The sequence below is a fragment of the Elgaria multicarinata genome, chromosome 3 (genome assembly GCF_023053635.1).
Source record: "Elgaria multicarinata webbii isolate HBS135686 ecotype San Diego chromosome 3, rElgMul1.1.pri, whole genome shotgun sequence".
Classification (NCBI taxonomy): Eukaryota; Metazoa; Chordata; class Lepidosauria; order Squamata; family Anguidae; genus Elgaria; species Elgaria multicarinata.
The window spans coordinates 12,478,572-12,495,927 of record NC_086173.1 but is presented as its reverse complement, the minus strand read 5'-3'; positions in this window follow the sequence as shown (position 1 = coordinate 12,495,927).

Genomic DNA, 17,356 nt, shown 5'->3' with positions numbered 1-17,356 from the left:
GCTTACATATTTTGAACAAAGATCACAATTTAAAATCAACACATAAAACATTAAGAAGATGGATAAAATTAAACAAAATGCATTTTATACAACCATAAAACATTGCAATTAAAAGGATAAAAGAAAAGTTAAAATATTGTCAAGGTGGAATTTTAAAATGTTCAGTTCTCCGAGTTACTATGGCCCTTTACAAAAAGAGAATCCGGTGAATAGAGGAAGTTTTCTCTGCACCGTGCAGCTTTAGTCGCAAATGTTCAAAGTGCTTCACACCCTTACAAGAGACCTATGAGTTAGGCCAGTATTATTCCCATACTGAAGATATGAGGCTGAGAAAACACTGATTTGCCCAAAGACACCTCATGTTTTAAAGGACAAAGTGGGATTTGAACTAAGGGGGTGGTGGTTCCTCAGCTCGTACTTCACAATCTTAGCCAGTATCACACACTGAATATTTCTGTAATAGGGCAGCCTATGAATGGCACAGCTGGAATGGAATATTCACAAGCATTCTAATTTCGGATGGGTAAACTGACAGCACAACAGATAAGGGAAAAGAGGTGATAAGAGAGATATGGCAGTCTGAATTTAGAACAAAATTTGTTGTGTTTTCTTTGCAAATTTACACTTGTACATGCTGATTTTTTTTAGCCATTGGAGGAGGATAGTTTGTCTTCTACTGTATGTTAGTATAGCTAACATTAGAATTCCTACCAATTATCTATAGTACTTACCAAACCAATTTCCCATACATCCCCAGCCATGATCAAGAACTCTCTTACATGTTGTAATCTTAACAAATATTAAAACTCACGAGCCGAATTTGACCTAACTTTTTGCCACAAAATTAGTGTATATTTCAAAGTCTATCAGCCTGATCTTATGTGTGTCTACTCAGAAGGAAGTTCCATTGAGTTCACTGGGTCATTAAGTATGCTTAAGATTGCAGCTGTTAAAATGCTTTCAGAGGCTCTGCTTAAATGGGTGTTTGCATTTCCTGCATCCGTAATTCAAATATAAATCCAGCTTTGGCTGGGATATACAGTGGATTTACCAATGGCTCTCTTCCATTCCATATTAATAACATTCCCACATGTGCACAAAACAGGGTGCAAGAGGTTTAGTATCGTATGCGAAAACAAAAATACCCTGATATCAATTGCCAAAATACATCATTGCTTAGAACTGAGCATCTCCCATTCCTTGGCCCTCCAAAGCAATCCCTTCAATTGGGATATTTACCTTCTCTTCCATGAACTGTCTAGAAGTGACACATTAGCAAGCAGACGAGTGCTGTAGTTCAGTTCTGCCCATCTCATGTTGGAAGCCTCTTGATCCTTTGTGGGATTTCTGCCAACATGTTCCCTTGCCTAATGGCACACTTAACTAAGATGCATCCTTGTGTTTTTATGTGATCTCACAGGAACCGGAGAGAGGAGGAGGGGAAATATCATTCCAGAAGAGCAAGAACTGTGGCCAGCCTAGAAATGTTAATTGGAATGTGAGGCCGAAGATTAGGTGTCTTGGGCCTAATCTACACCAAGCAAAGCGGGCTATTGCACTACGAAAGCGGTATATAAAAGGCAGAAGCCACACCGGGCTCCATCACACCAGCGATTTTATGTACTCACACTATGGTGTGTGGCTTTGCAGCCCAGTACTCACATTATATTATAGTTTTAGATTACATACATACACATACACACACACACACACACACACACAGAGATTAACAGCAAAGTAATTTGAAAATATATTTAAATCTTAACGTTTTTGCTTCTGCCAATTGTTTCATTGAATTATCCTATAAATAGATTGGCATGTGATTGAGCCATATGCGTTCCCATTGTAAATAGTGATTGCCATTGAACATGAAATGGTTGCGAGTACCAATTTGGCTAGTGAAGTTTTATACTCTAGTACTGAGTTGATTAGAGATTCTGTTGTTTATGAAGTATATTAAGGGTTGAGAGGAAGTACTTCTTCACACAATGCATAGTTAAATTGTGGAACTCACTATTACAAGATGGTCACCAATTTGGATGGCTTTAAAAGGGGTTGGATAAATTCCTTGAGGTGAAGGCTATCAATGGCTACTTGCCCTGATGGTTGTGTGCTATCTCCAGTGTGCACCAGTTGCTGGAGAACATGGGTGGGAGGGTGCTGTTGCACCATGTCCTGCTTGTTGGTCCCCTGCCGATAGCTGGTTTGCCACTGTGTGAACAGAGTGCTGGACTAGATGGACCCTTGGTCTGATCCAGCAGGGCACTTTTTATGTGATAAAGAAGATTAATGGTGGGGCAAGTACATGGAAGCCACCTACTGCAGGACAAGGTCCAAGAGAGAAAACAACAGAACTTCACTTGTTGTCACATAAAGGTCCCAGCTTAAACCACTCCAATGTATCATCAGGAACTTCCAACCCATTTTGGAAATTGATCCTCACCTCTCACAGACAGGAAGCCTTTACTTGCATGCAGACAATCTGCCAATCTCAAACAGCGCCATCAGAGGATCATACAACTGCACATCCTCAAAAGTGATATATACGCTGTCATGTGTCAGAAATGCCCTTCTGCCATGTACTGTACATGGGCCAAAGTAGACAAGCCCCTGATGCAGGAGAATAAATGAGCACAAAACTGACATTTAAAAAGGTAGCCCTGGCAAACCTGCAGGGGAGCATTTAACCTTCCAGGTCATTTGGTAACCAACCTCGAAGACTCGCAACACAGAAACATTAAAGACAGAATTCAGCACGAGGCTTCAGAGTTGACATTTGTTGTTAACACCTTGGACTTTGGCTTGAACAGATGGTCGGAATGACTTGGTCATTATCGTGTGCAGAGTCCAAGTCCCTTATTGCAGTTTGCCTGGCTCCAGCTCCAGCTGAGAGCTCCGTCCTGCTACCAACTGTCGCTGCTGAGGCCATCGGAGGGAAAGGAAGCAGCTGCTGAACTTTGCAACTAAGAACCAAGTGCCTGCATTTCTTCTTTTTTTCTTCCTCCCTCCCAATCACCTTTCCTTTTGTGTCATTTTTTTTAGATTGTAAGCCTGTGAGCAGGGTCTGTCTTAAGAAATATTTTTGTAAGCCACCATGAGAGCCTTTTTGGCTAAAGGGCGGGATAAAAGTACTGTAATAAATAAATATAAATAAATATTCTAGGCGTCTCTTTAAATTGGAACGGAATGTTTGCTTTTTACCTGCCTGTAACTGACGTTTGTAACTGAATGAGGAAATTGAACTAGTTAAGGATTATCAATATCTTGGCACAGTTATTAAACAAAATGGAGACAATAGTTAAGAAATCAGAAGAAGGTTAGGTTTAGGAAGGGCAGCTATGAGAGATCTGGGGGAAATCCTTAAAAGTAAAGATATAACATTAGAAACCAAAGTCGGGATTATTCAGACCATGGTATTTCCGATCTCCATGTATGCATGTAAAACTTGAACAATGATTAAGGCGAACAGAAGGAAGATCAATTTCTTTGAAATGTGATGTTGGAAGAGAGTTTTGTGGATACTATGGACCACGAAAAAGGCAAATAAGTGGGTTCTAGAACAAATTAAGCCAGAGTGCTCACTAGAAGCGAAAATGTTGAAATTGAGACTATCCTACATTGGACATATAATGAGAAGAAATGATTCATTAGAAAAAAATGACAATGCTAGGGAAAGCAGAAGGTAGAAGGAAAAGAGAAAGACCAAACAGGAGATGGATTTACTCTGTAAAGGGAAGATATGAACATGAAGTTACAAGATCTCTGAGTAGGGTGGTTTACAACAGATGCAACTGGAGGTCACAGTCGACTTGAAGACACATACATGTAACTAATTAACTGTCTTTTCCATCTTGTTTTTATTCATTCCTGCATCTGACGAAGTGGGTTTAGCCCATGAAAGTGCATGCCTTAGAAATAAAACACTGGTAGTCTTTTACTCTTGCCCTAACTTGTGTAGGGCAAGAGTTAAAGCCTTTATTGTTTTCATACCGCATATCAACACAACAGCTTTTTTGCTGCTATAGGGAAGGGTTAATAAAAAAAGGCCAGCAATTTCTCTGTCTGGTAAGTTTTTATGCAGGAATTTATGGATTACGTTGCCAATCTTTAAATTTAGGTCAGCTGCGATACCAAGATCGAGGAGTTTGTATGTACTGCTGTCATTTTACTGACTCAGAGCTTCAGGAGTATAATCCTCAGCCTTGATCACAACAACTCTTCCTTGATCAACTGGATTTATAACTATGTCCTTTCTAATTTGAAGATATCTCTTTCTTCTCTTGTTTGATTGAAAAAGACACATCCAGGTTTGTGTTGATGAATCCTTGTTTTAACTGATGAAAGGAAGGTTTCTTGTGCTGGATTTCTATTTGGGTTCGGAGTCCAGTTTTTTCTGGGCAGAAATTGTGAGAGAGGAGTATGAGATAGGTTCAACATACAAAGTTGTTTTTTTTTTTTATCATTATAGGATATTCTTTTAACATGCATCTTCTCTTAAATGCCTTAACTTCAGCATTTGTTTGAGACAAGTCATGGTTTCTAGGTATAGGGCAAGAGTTAAAGCCTTTAGACAGCAGTTTAATTTCTATAGGGGAAATTCTATCACCTGTTAGATCCACTATGAGAATCCTCTTTGAATTTGTGAAGTTCTGGGAATACTTTTGGTGCGTAATCTCACTGTGTTGAAGTGTTATAAAATCTTCTATTGTTACACTTCTTAGGATTTAATATCCAATGTGTATGTAAAAATGTGTTTAAAGTTGGAGTTCCTAATCTTGCTATTGTTAGGGAAGGTTGTAATGTAAGATATCAGTTTTGAGTGTTATACTTTCTTCTCTGGTTGTAAAGTTACTTTACACCTAAGGTCTGCCATATTTATGCACATGTCCTGGTATTGATGTTCTTTGTGTAATTTTGTTTTTAGGATTCCCACTTTATGTAGGTAGTGGTCAATCAAGGATGACAAAAGGCACATATTCATTGTCTCTTGATCTGACAGCTTAGAGAGAGAGAGAGAGAGAGAGAGAGAGACCTTTCCAGAGATGGCTATGGGTGTGTGGATCTCAAGATCCAAAGGGATGATAGAAAGGTTCTAAGATGTTCCATAATAAGCATAACTTTGGTTATTGTTTGTTGAAGGAATAAAGCATGCACAGGATGGTTTGGGTGGTTATTATTTTTCAGCTCCGTGTCTCTGGGTGGTGGATCCATTGAGAATGCTACTCCCTTTTTGGAAGTAATGTAGAAGTTGGTGTAAAGTAGCACAACAGGAAGCTCTGGATCCGCTATGGATGCAGTCAGTCTTAAATTAAAATATGTAAGGAAGATAGAGTAATTTCAAAACCTATTTAGAGCTAAACATTTAGACTCCACTCTCATCAATAGCTGTGATGTTAATTGGACATCAAGAGTGGGGGTTTGGAATGCTGGGAGATGAAAATTCCTAAAGAGGGGGGCAACCCACAGAGAAATGAGTGGTATAAAGCTTATGAATTGTCCTCCAGATTAAGGCCATATGGACTAAGAGTTTTGAGATTGTAGATCCAGATGTTTTTCTTTCTGTCAACCATGTCAGTGTCCTTTGTTTATTTAATTGGAAGACATTATAAATCTGAGGGACTATGTGCAGATGAGTTAAAATGTCTTGCAAGAGGTTGCTGTAGTTTTTTTGATAAAAATCGGTGTTTTGTGGTTATGGAGTTTTGTTCTTAGATCTGTTGTAGTTTTTCCTACTTACAACATCCCTTTTTTATATCCAGTTAAATAAATCACCTTAGTGGAAGTGCATGTTACTGATTGTGTAATGCAATAAGTTTTCTTAGTAAGTGCTTTTAAAATACGTGGAAGGTAAGTGCGGGTAATGCAATGGGCTGATTTCATTAGTGTGATCCTGGATTGCAAATTTTGTAAGTGCTGCTAAACTAACAATTTACGCAAATTGGGTGGCTTTCTGAATGTGATACATTTTTTGAGATGTTCTTTAAGTTCATTACATATTTTTGAGAGGTTTTCTTCATTATTGCAGCTACGTTTTACCTATCTATAGGTATGGATCATGTTCTTTCGATGGTGTGGATGAGATGACGTTTGTTAATGTACAGGTGGGAATCTGTAGGCATACAATATAATTCCGTGACAATTTGATGCTTTTCAATGGTTAAGAGGACATCCAAGAAGGGTAAATTCGGGTTTTCAATTATGGTGTTACTGGTCAACATTCTCATTGTATAATATAATGTTTTATTATGCCTTATTTTATGGTTTTAATTGTTGTGAACCACACTGAGAGCATTGGCTATTGGGCAGTAAAGAAATGTAATCAATAAACACATAAATGAAGAAAGACCGAGGGGACAGGAGCAGGCTGAGGAAACATCGGGGCCTGCTCCTGTTGGACTCTTCCCCCACCCCCACAGGGCAAACTGCCATCTTGGTCCTGTGGGGAAAAAGAAAGACCGAGGGGACAGGAGCAGGCCGAGGAAACATCGGGGCCTGCTCCTGTTGGACTCTTCCCCCACCCCCACAGGGCAAACTGCCATCTTGGTCCTGTGGGGAAGAAGAAGGACCGAGGGGACAGGAGCAGGCCGAGGAAACATCGGGGCCTGCTCCAGTTGGACTCCCCTCCTTCGGGAGCAGGACAACCCATCAGCCCTTTCCCCAGTCCACTTAATTTCTTTCTCTCTTTACCTCTTCCCTCCTGAACTCCTTTTCCTTGTGTGTCATGTCTTTATTAGACTGTAAGCCTGAGGGCAGGGACTGTCTTTTTTGCTAAGTGTAAGCCGCTCCAAGAGCCTTTTTTGGCTGAGGAGCGGGGTATAAGTATGATAAATAAATTAATGAATGAATAATAGCCCTTACACTGGCCCTGCTCCCTACTCTCTACCTTGAGGGTGATAACCATGTACCAGCTGTGGTTGGGGCCATGCCCACTCTTGGCACAGGGCTTGCTTGCCTAAACCCCATTCACACATACACACACCAGCCTAGTCAGGAGTTAGTTTCATCCATCCCTGCCTTCCCTGATTGGGAAATATGAGGGGGTGGGGTAATTCCACTGAGTCACCACCTCATAAAGTGGTTCCTTGAGATGCCAGCTTCACTCTACTCTCGCCTTTCCCAATTGGGGCATGGCTTCCTGGGGGTACATACCAAGGCCATGGCTCATTTGGGAGTTCTCTGCCTCCTTCTTCCTTCTCTGAGTGAACAGGGCTTCAAGGAGGGGCCTCGGTAGAGGCCTTCATCTGCCGGATGGGAAAGCCTGATGCTCATCAATAGGCCAACTGCTTAGCTGAGGCAATCCATCTGAGAAAGTGGGAGCATCACAAGTTTTGGCACTAGATCGAAATCTGGTGTCCTCTTTTGCACAGGACAGTCCTCTGTTGGAAGGGCTGTCTGAGTACAGTCCTCTGTTTTGAAGGTATCCTCCGTTTGAAGAGCCATTCAGTCCAAGTCCAGTTTAAAGATAAAGAATCCTAAAAAGAGAGACCAAGGGGGCTTAACGATGTCCATCATCAGTTAGCACTTAGACAGCAGACTAACCAGGCACAGGTCACAGTCTTCCCTTCTCTGGGTAGATGTATTCTATTTCTATTTCAATTGTAGTAATAGACTAACAGAGTATTTAAAATATATGTATATGTAAGTGTTTCAGCTTCCTGGTCAGCAGCTGTGTTGTTAAATGGAGATCAGGGGTGGCAGCTTGGAATGCCTGGAGATGAAAAACCCTTAGGAGAAAAAACGGAGGGCTAAAAATGACTGGTCTAAAATCCCTACCAATTGTCCTCCAGATCAAGACCATTTGGACTAAGTGTTCTGAGTCTGTAGATCCAGAAGTTTTCCCTTTTGTCAAGCCATGTCAGTGTCTTTTGTTTCTGTTTTTCTCCTGGAAGCAAGCATAATTCTGAGAGAGTGCGTGCAGGCGAGCCTTGCAAACTGCCACTCCTGCTATCCATTTAACAGCATGGCTGCTGAACAAGGGTGGAAGCCGAAAGGTTTAACTTAAAATATTCTTGTTAAAATGCTCCATTTTTAGTTTTTCTTATACATTTTACCTTAAGACTGCCTGCATCCATAGTGGATTCAGAGCCTGCTTGTTGCTTTGCTGTTGTACTGCTTTACATCCCTTTGGCCCAAATCTCTATTTTTAAAATAATAATAATAATAATTGTTTCAAAACACAAATAAACAAACAGATCCACTCTACCAACCAGAAAAAAAGGAACACACATAAAAACAAGAAACATACATAAATAAGCTGTGCTTCCAATTTTCTCCCCAGCAAAAATATGTGACAATATTTTCTCTTACACTATTATCACAGGATCTAAGTTTCCCCTCTTTTCCCCCCTCTTAACCTTTTCTACGTTATTGATTGAATCCACAGATGCACAACTTGTCTTTTTCTCGTCCCTTCATAAAATCTGTAAAAGGTTTCCATTCGGCTATAAATCTTGATGTCGATTTTTCTCTAATTATTGCTGTAAGTTTCGCCATCTCCGCTAGCTCCAGCATCTCAAGTAACCATTCCTCTGTTGTCCACCGGGCCCCATTTCTAAAATATATACATACACACACAAAGTTTATGCAAATTTGTGTCTTTTGGGGGAGGGGGGCAATGCGTTTCCTCTTTTTACAGGGCAAATTCCATTTCAGAGCAGGGGTGGGACTGAATGCAAAGGGGAGGAGCTAAAAGCAAAAGGGGTGGGGCCAAAATACCAGGATATTGTTGCTTAAAGATCTTACTGCCCAGTAACTCAACCTTAGGAGAGGCATTTCAACCTCATAGAGTAGGGAGGGGTGAACTGCACAACAGCTGCACCAAACGATCAGTGGTTAAGGGAAAGGGGGCGTGGCCATCTTTGGAACCTCAGAGGGCCGTGTTCCTCATCCCTGCTTTAGCGGATCCCATCAAAGCTGCCTGACCAACTCCGACACAAAGCAGATGATGGAGCGTGGAAATTTGCCACCTTCTCATGAAAATAATTGCCTGTCTCGGGGATTGCTTTGACTGGCAAAGTTTGTTAGTGACGAGTGACTTTAAAAAGTAGACTTTGTGCAACAGCACAGGGGGCCTTATTAAAAGTCTGCAAAAGTTTCTAATGCGGGATGGCAAGGGAACTTCTTCGTAGGCTCTCAGGGGAGGCAATAGTGTTTTGGAAATAGACAGGCAAGCCCCACAGGACACTAGAAGGACTGGTTTAATTTAATGAGCAGGGAGAGGATCACAGTCCAGGAGGGGAAAGAAAAGTCCTTTTAATAACAAGCTCTTAATAACAAGCATAGATGAAAATGAAAAATGTCACTAAAAAGAGCGGCGATCAAATTAGCAACCCAGTTTGAAGCATCCGCAGTATTTTATTTACCAGTTGTCATTGATTTGTAGCTTAATAATAGGTTTCGAAGTGCTGAGAATGGCTACAGCAGGCTCAGCAACTGTCTCCAGTTATTACTCTCACTAAAACAGTTCAAAAAGTATCTTTTAAAAAGGTGGTCTAAGGGTAATCTCTCTTGAAAGTGATGGAAATTTTTATTAATCCCTTCCATGGAAAGTCAGTCTCAATGGTTAATTCCCCTCACAATTAAACACTAGGCCTCATTTCAAGTGAGAATGCATTCTCCTCTTTCCTTTAATTTTTAAATATTAAAATGCTGTTTTAATATTAAATGCTGTTCCTCTGTCTCCCTCTGCTGGATTCAACAGCCCTATGGAGCAGTCTCTGAGATCCATGTATTTGCAGCATTCAGACGTCCACTTATTTAAACTTTTTTTTTTTTAATCACTAATATTAATGGTACTTAGTCCCAGGAAGATTGTTTAAAACTGGGGTCACAAAAGCTCAAGAAACAGTGTTCACTAGCACTCAAAGGAAATACTATTGATCTTGGAGATAAGGAAATTAAAAAAGAACATAAAACAGCTCCTGGAAAAGGAGTTATTCCCTACCAAATGCATAGAGCTTAATAAATTTTCTTTTTGTCCTGAGCATCAGAGTTTGCCTCCTCCCTCGACATTAAAACTGGGGTCTGCCAAGATGGTGTCCATCAACAGAAATGTGCCCATGGACACTGCCAGGTTCCCTTCCTCTTATAATGTTTATTTTATTCCCTTTTTAAAACAGTTATTTGTTTTAGCTGGGAGACTGGCATGCTGCAAAGTGAAGGGCTGCCCTCCAGCACAATTTTTATTTGGGTTAAAAAAAAAAAGTGATTTTGTGTTTGGAACTCAGACCCACACACACACACACACCTCTGTCTTGTACTTAGGTTCTCAGACAAGTTACTTTTCTCCTAGTCTTACCAGTTTGCCTCCTTGGAAATGAGTGTTTTGTGACCAGCCAGGCCCGCCATGGCAGCCATTTCATGAATGGGCAAGCCCGCCCATTGCAGCCATTTTGTGAGAGTGCACACACAACACTCTCTCAGAATTCCAAATGTGCTCAGCAATCCAAAATGTTTGGGGAGCAAGATCTAAAGTGCTATGAATGTTAATTGTTGTAGCAGATACACAAATGAAAGCATCTATCACAGGGATGGGGAACCTCAGATTAAATAATCTGGCCTTCCACCCTAAACAATTGGGTTTTGTCAGCAAACTTGGACACCTCACCCTAACTCCACATCATTTATGAACAACTCCCAATTAAGGATGGGTGAGAAATCCGTTCCATTAAGATTTTCATATAAATTTACCAAATTTACAGCATCTAAACCAATAAGCAAGCTGAGAGACAATTACATACTAAAATTCACACTTTTTGAAACTTGTCGATGAACCTTGTCAGGAAAAGAATATTAGTGAAAAGTATGCACAAAATGCATGCATTAGATAAATCTGCATACAAATTGCATTACATCAATAGGAAAGTACTGGGGAAAATGCATATATTTGGGGGGGGATATATTAAAAAGTGAGTTTCTGAGCAGACTGTTTTAAAAACTTGCAAACATGTGGAGAAATGGAATGGAATGAAATTAAGCCTGAATATTTGGAAATCTTGGCGAGAATAAAATTAACAGATCTATCCATCCCTAGTAGTACATCCCTTCTTTATGGGAACTGGCCATTTATTCCTACTCTCTTCTTTCTGTTCTTTAACCAGTTACCAATCCTCTTATCCCATGACAGCTAAATTTGTCCAGGAATCCTTCGCAAGGGACTTTGTCAAAAGCCTTTTGAAAGTCCAAGTAAGCAATGTCTATTTGATCCCTCGATTCAGATATCTGTTGACATTCTCAAAGAACTCTAAAAGGTTACTGAGACAAGATTTACTTTTGCAGAAGCCATGCTGATTCTTCTTCAGCATGTCTTCCTCTTAGCTCATTATTAATTTTATCTTTAATAATGCTTTTCACCAGTTTACCCAGAACAGATGTTGAGTTAACTGATCTGCAATTTCCTGGATTCCACTCCGTCTGGCCCCTGGGATCCCTTTTTAAAAATTGGAGTTACATTGGCCACTTTCCAGGCCCCTGGCACAATGGCCACTCTTATGGACGTGTTACACATTTTTGTTAGAAGTTCAACATTTTCATATTTCAGTTCTTTAAGAACTCTCAGATCGATACCATCTGGACCCAGTGATTTGTTTCATTTTCAGTTTGTCAATAAGATCTAGAAGATGGGTGGGTGAGTAGTTTGGGGTGTGGGACTGGATGATCGCCACCCATGCAGTCCTCCACAGGCTGAATCACATCCAGCAACACAGCCGCGCACCTCGACATCATTTAGTCCCTGGCTGAGGGACAGTTGGATCAACCACCTGGCAATTTGGCTGGTGAAGTTCTTAGTGCACCACTCCCCCAACCAATTGGGAGGGAGAGCAGTGTGCAAAGAGATCAGAGAAAACGATGAGAATTCTTCTCCCTGCCCTGGTCGCCTCCAAGGATGGGACCCACAGAGGGAGCCCAAGCCCCCATGGCTGGATGAAGAACCTTGTGGGCTGGAATAGGCAGAGGTTCCCCATCCATGGTCTAGAACATCACCTCTTGTCAACACTATTTGCCTCAGTTGCTCAGGCTCCCTTCCTGAAAATATTAGTTCAAGCACGGGTATCTTCTGCTCTGAAGACGGGTTCGTTCATTGCGCTCCTCCGTATTCAACTTATCCTCCTTTAGTACTCCTTTCACTCAATTGTCATCCAACGGACCAAACTGCCTCCCAGCTGGCTTCCTGTTTCTTGTGTCTTTAAAGGTTATAAAAATGAGTTTTGGTCTTAATGTTAGAGGTGGGAATCTTCTCAAAATCCAATTCTAAAGGCATACAAAATAAGTGGCCACATTCTCTCACACTAAATTCCACACATGTTGAATAAAGAAGTACTTTTTTTTTTTTTTGGCCTTAAATTTCCTGCAAATCACTTCTGGTTTTGTGAGGGAGAAAAATCGCTAGCCACTTTCTCTACATAATGCAGGAGTTTATAAGCCTTTATCATGTCCCCTCTTTAATCATATTTTTGGTTAACCAAGTCATCTTGTCTGCCTCCTGAGGAATCTGTATAACGAACAAGTAGCAACGGTAAGAACAGACCACGGAACAACGGACTGGTTTAAGATTGGGAAAGGAGTACGGCAGGGTTGTATACTCTCACCTTACCTATTCAACTTGTAAGCAGAACACATCATGCGACGTGCTGGGCTTGACGAATCCAAGGCTGGAGTTAAAATCGCAGGAAGAAACATTAACAATCTCAGATATGCAGATGACACCACTTTGATGGCTGAAAGCGAGGAGGAGCTGAGGAGCCTTATGACAAAGGTGAAAGAAGAAAGTGCAAAAGCTGGGTTGCAGTTAAACCTAAAAAAAACACCAAGATTATGGCAACCAGCTTGATTGATAACTGGCAGAGGGAGAAAACGTGGAGGCAGTGACAGACTTTGTATTTCTGGGCGCAAAGATTACTGCAAACGCTGACTGCAGCCAGGAAATCAGAAGACGTTTACTTCTTGGGAGGAGAGCAATGACAAATCTTGATAAAATAGTTAAGAGCAGAGACACCACACTGACAACAAAGGTCCATATAGTTAAAGCAATGGTATTCCCCGTAGTAACCTATGGCTGCGAGAGCTGGACCATAAGGAAAGCTGAGCGAAGGAAGATAGATGCTTTTGAACTGTGGTGTTGAAGGAAAATTCTGAGAGTGCAAGAAGATCAAACCAGTCCATACTCCAGGAAATAAAGCCAGACTGCTCACTTGAGGGAATGGTATGAAAGGCAAGACTGAAGTACTTTGGCCACATAATGAGAAGACAAGATACTCTGGAGAAGAGGCTGATGCTAGGGAAAGTGGAAGGCAAAAGGAAGAGGGGCCGACCAAGGGCAAGATGGATGGATGATATTCTGGAGGTGACAGACTTGACCTTGGGGGAGCTAGGGGTGGCAACAGCCGACAGAAAGCTCTGGCGTGGGCTGGTCCATGGAGTCACGAAGAGTCGGAAGTGACAGAACGAATAAACAACAACAAGAATGTAGTAAACAGTTTCTTCCCCCGCCTTCCGTCTACCAAAAGAGGAGGAAGGAAGGCTTGGATGCATGTAGTATGCCAACATCCGAATTCTACAAAAGAGTTGCAAAGTAGTGCAGGATGCTGCACAAAATTCTTTTACAATTCTGCAGAAGTGCAGAAAAAATACAGAATGCAGGATCGGCTATAGCTCTGGGCTTGTTAGGAATCGCAGCTTCCATTTAAAATGAAACCAATATGTTTCTAGCCTTTATAGTTGCACAGGCATGTATGCAATGCCTGGTGAGTGAAACCTCACTAGCCAGAGCAATTGCTGAATACGAGTTCCAGTAATTGGAAGATAGTTTAGCATCCTGCATAGTTCTTGCTCTTCTCTGTGTCCAGCAGAAGCAGAATGATTTGTGGTCAACGGAAACATTGTGCATCCACAGTGGAGGGCCAGGATCTCTTCTCGATCCTCCCAGAGTGCAGGACATGGAATAACGGGCTCAAGTTACAGGAAGCCAGATTCCAGCTGGACATCAGGAAAAACTTCCTGACCGTTAGAGCAGTACAACAATGGAATCAGTTACCTAGGGAGGTTGTGGGCTCTCCCACACTAGAGGCCTTCAAGAGGCAGCTGGACAACCGTCTGTCAGGGATGCTTTAGCGTGGATTCCTGCATTGAGCAGGGAGTTGGACTCAACGGCCTTGTAGGTCCCTTCCAACTCTGCTATTCTATGATTCTATGTACGTACACACTCAGATAAATCATGCGAGTAGTGGTGCAAATCCCATGCTGTTACGGGTGCTAGTAGTCTGAGAATGATTGGATAAAAAATTGTTTGCCCATTTCCCTTGTGACTGGAACACGTTTAAAATAAATGTATTACAACTAAACCAGCAAAGCTGAGGGGTGGAGAAATATGTACTTTCTTAAAAAAAAAATCATTTACCATTTCTTGAAATTTAAGGTCGAAAACACATGATGTCAGATCAGGCACTGTTTGGTGTGAAAGCTGTTCATTCTTGTGTTGATGACAAAGAAATCCATCCATAAAATTAAAAAGATGAAATCATTCTCCAATATTTGGTTACATAAAGACCCACACTCAAACCTTTTAATGGTAGTGTGCCTGCTTTGCACAGAGAAGGCCACAGAAAAAGAAACTGATGTATTTATTCTAGTACTCTTCTTTAAAGATTCTTCGCCTCAAACATGAATCAGCCCTTTTAAAACATCAGTATATGGAAGCCATGATTATTTATTTATTTTTATTTATTTATTTAAGTATTTTTATGCCGCCATTCAGCCAAAAAAGGCTCTCATGGCGGCTTACAAAAGTATTTCTTGACAGTCCCTGCCCACAGGCTTACAATCTAAAAGACATGACACAAAAGGAAAGGGGATTGGGAGGGAGGAGGAGGAGGGGGGAAAGGAAAGCAAACTCAGGCACTACAATCTTAGTTGGAAAGTTCAACAAAATAAATTTGCCCCCTTTTTTATTTGTCTCAATATTTCTTTTTTTTAATTTTTTTATCTTCCAATACTAAAACATACATCAATACAATTAAAAGAAAAACAACATAATACATAAACTCTGAGTAACATTTATATCATATATTCTCGCTTAATCTATTTAACATAGTCATACTTAACATAAAAGTGCACCCCCCACCTCGGGATCTCATTCCTGTTTCCAAAATCTCATAGTTTCTTCAGCTGGTGGTTTCCCACTTCCCTTAGAAAACACAAATATTAGGAACTTTTTCCAAATTCCCTCAAAATCATTCATTTTTGCTATACCTCTTCTCACTTTAATATTACATGTCAGTTTATCATTAATAGCATTAATATCCCATACTTCTTTATTCCATTCTTCAATAGAATAATCACCTTGAGTCTTCCAGTTCCTAGCTAAGATTAACCTTGCTGCTGTCAGCAAATTCGTTATCAATTCCTTAATTTCTTTACTACATTTAAAATCTTCTTGCAGTGAGAGTAGTGCAACTCTTGGTGTTTCTTCTATTTTCATTCCAACAGTTTCTTCATCTCTGAGAACATCATCTTCCACAACCTTTGCACATATTTACAATCCCACCACATATGTAAATACGTTCCTTTTTCACCACAGCACAATCTGCTGTGTGCTTGTTTAGATCTTGTTTAATCTAACTGGGGTTAGGTACCACCTCCATATAATTTTATAATAATTCTCCTTTATTCTCACTGACATATTTCTCAACACTCTTTGTCTCCATAGTTCTTCCCAACTCTGCTGTCCTATCTGTATCTTCAGATCTGTCTCCCAAACCGATTTTCCTACACTATCCATCGAGCCTTTCTCAAGTAATATACTATATATTTGACTCATTAAACCTTTTGTCACTGTGTTCTCTCCCTTACCCATTTCTTTTTCATCAATTAATTTCTCGAACTTTGACATCTCTCTACACTCTCCATTTTCTCTTACCCAATTTTTAGTCCATTGTTCCAATTGCCAATAATGTAACCAAGTTAATTTTCTATCTTTTAGAACCTCTTCCATCTTTTCTCTTGTATTCATCCCTCTTAACCATTCTCTTAATTTCATTTTGTTTTCCTCTATTAAAACTTTACTTAATCTAATCTTTAAATCTTCAGGAAAGTTCTTTAACATTCTTACCCGTGTTAAAGGGGAGCTGCTTGGAAGCAGCTCCTTTTTATATTTGCTCCAAAGTTCCCAGTGGAACTTCAAGAGCGAATTACCTATATTTTCAACCCATTTTTGGCCCCCTTCCTTAAAAAATAAATTGTCCAGATTTAAGTCTATATTACTTATAGTTTTATCCTCCATCCAATCTAAATCACCTACCCCTAAAATTGCTTCTACAATATGTCTTAACCTATTTGCTACATAGTATAGGTTAATGTTTGGGAGTCCCAATCCCCCCTTTTTTTGGCTTAAATACCATATACTCTTATTTATCCTGGCTTTCTTTTCCGCATTACAATAATTATTTATAATATTCTGCCAACTTTTTAACTCTGTATCTGAGATTTTTATTGGTAGCATCCTAAAAACAAAATTAATCTTTGGTAAAATCTTCATCTTTATTAATGCTATTCTTCCAAACCATGAAAGGTTCAGTCTTTTATATTTTTTCAATTTTACTAATATCTCTTTTTTCAAACTACTTCTCTTTTTCTAAATTTTCTAAATTTTTAGTAATCCTAATTCCCAAATATCTAATCTGTTCTTTAATTCTCATTTCTGTTGCTTTCCCTTCCCATTCCTTTCCCTCCTTTTTAGTATAATTAAATAACATCAACTCTGATTTTGCCCAATTTATTCTTAACCCAGTAATTTCTTCAAATTCTTTCAACTGCTGTTTAATTCTTTCCATCTTTCCTACTGGATCTTTAATAGTTAACAAAGTGTCATCCGCAAACATCTTCAGTTTTATTTTATTAATACTACCTATCCCTTCTATCTCCCCATCATTTCTTATTACATTTGCCAATAATTCCATAACCAATAAAAACAGGACAGGCGAGAGTGGACATCCTTGTCTTGTCCCTCTGGCTAGTCGTATCTTATCCGTAACTCCATCATTTACTACCACTACGGCTGTATTTTGGGAGTATAACTGCTCTATTGTAGCTTTAAATTTGTTTCCAAATCCCATTTTATTTAAAACCATCTTTAATGCTTGCCAACTCACACAATCAAAAGCCTTAAAACTATCCAGCGCTAAAATTCCCGCTTTAATCTTTAACTTATTTATCCCCTGCATTGCATTTAAAACTCTTCCCACTAAAGTATGCATTTGTCTACCTGCTATAAATCCACATTGGTCTTCCCCTACATATTTAGCTATGAATTTATTTAATCGTTTTGCCAAAATAGTTGAAAAAAATTTTGCATCTTGATTTA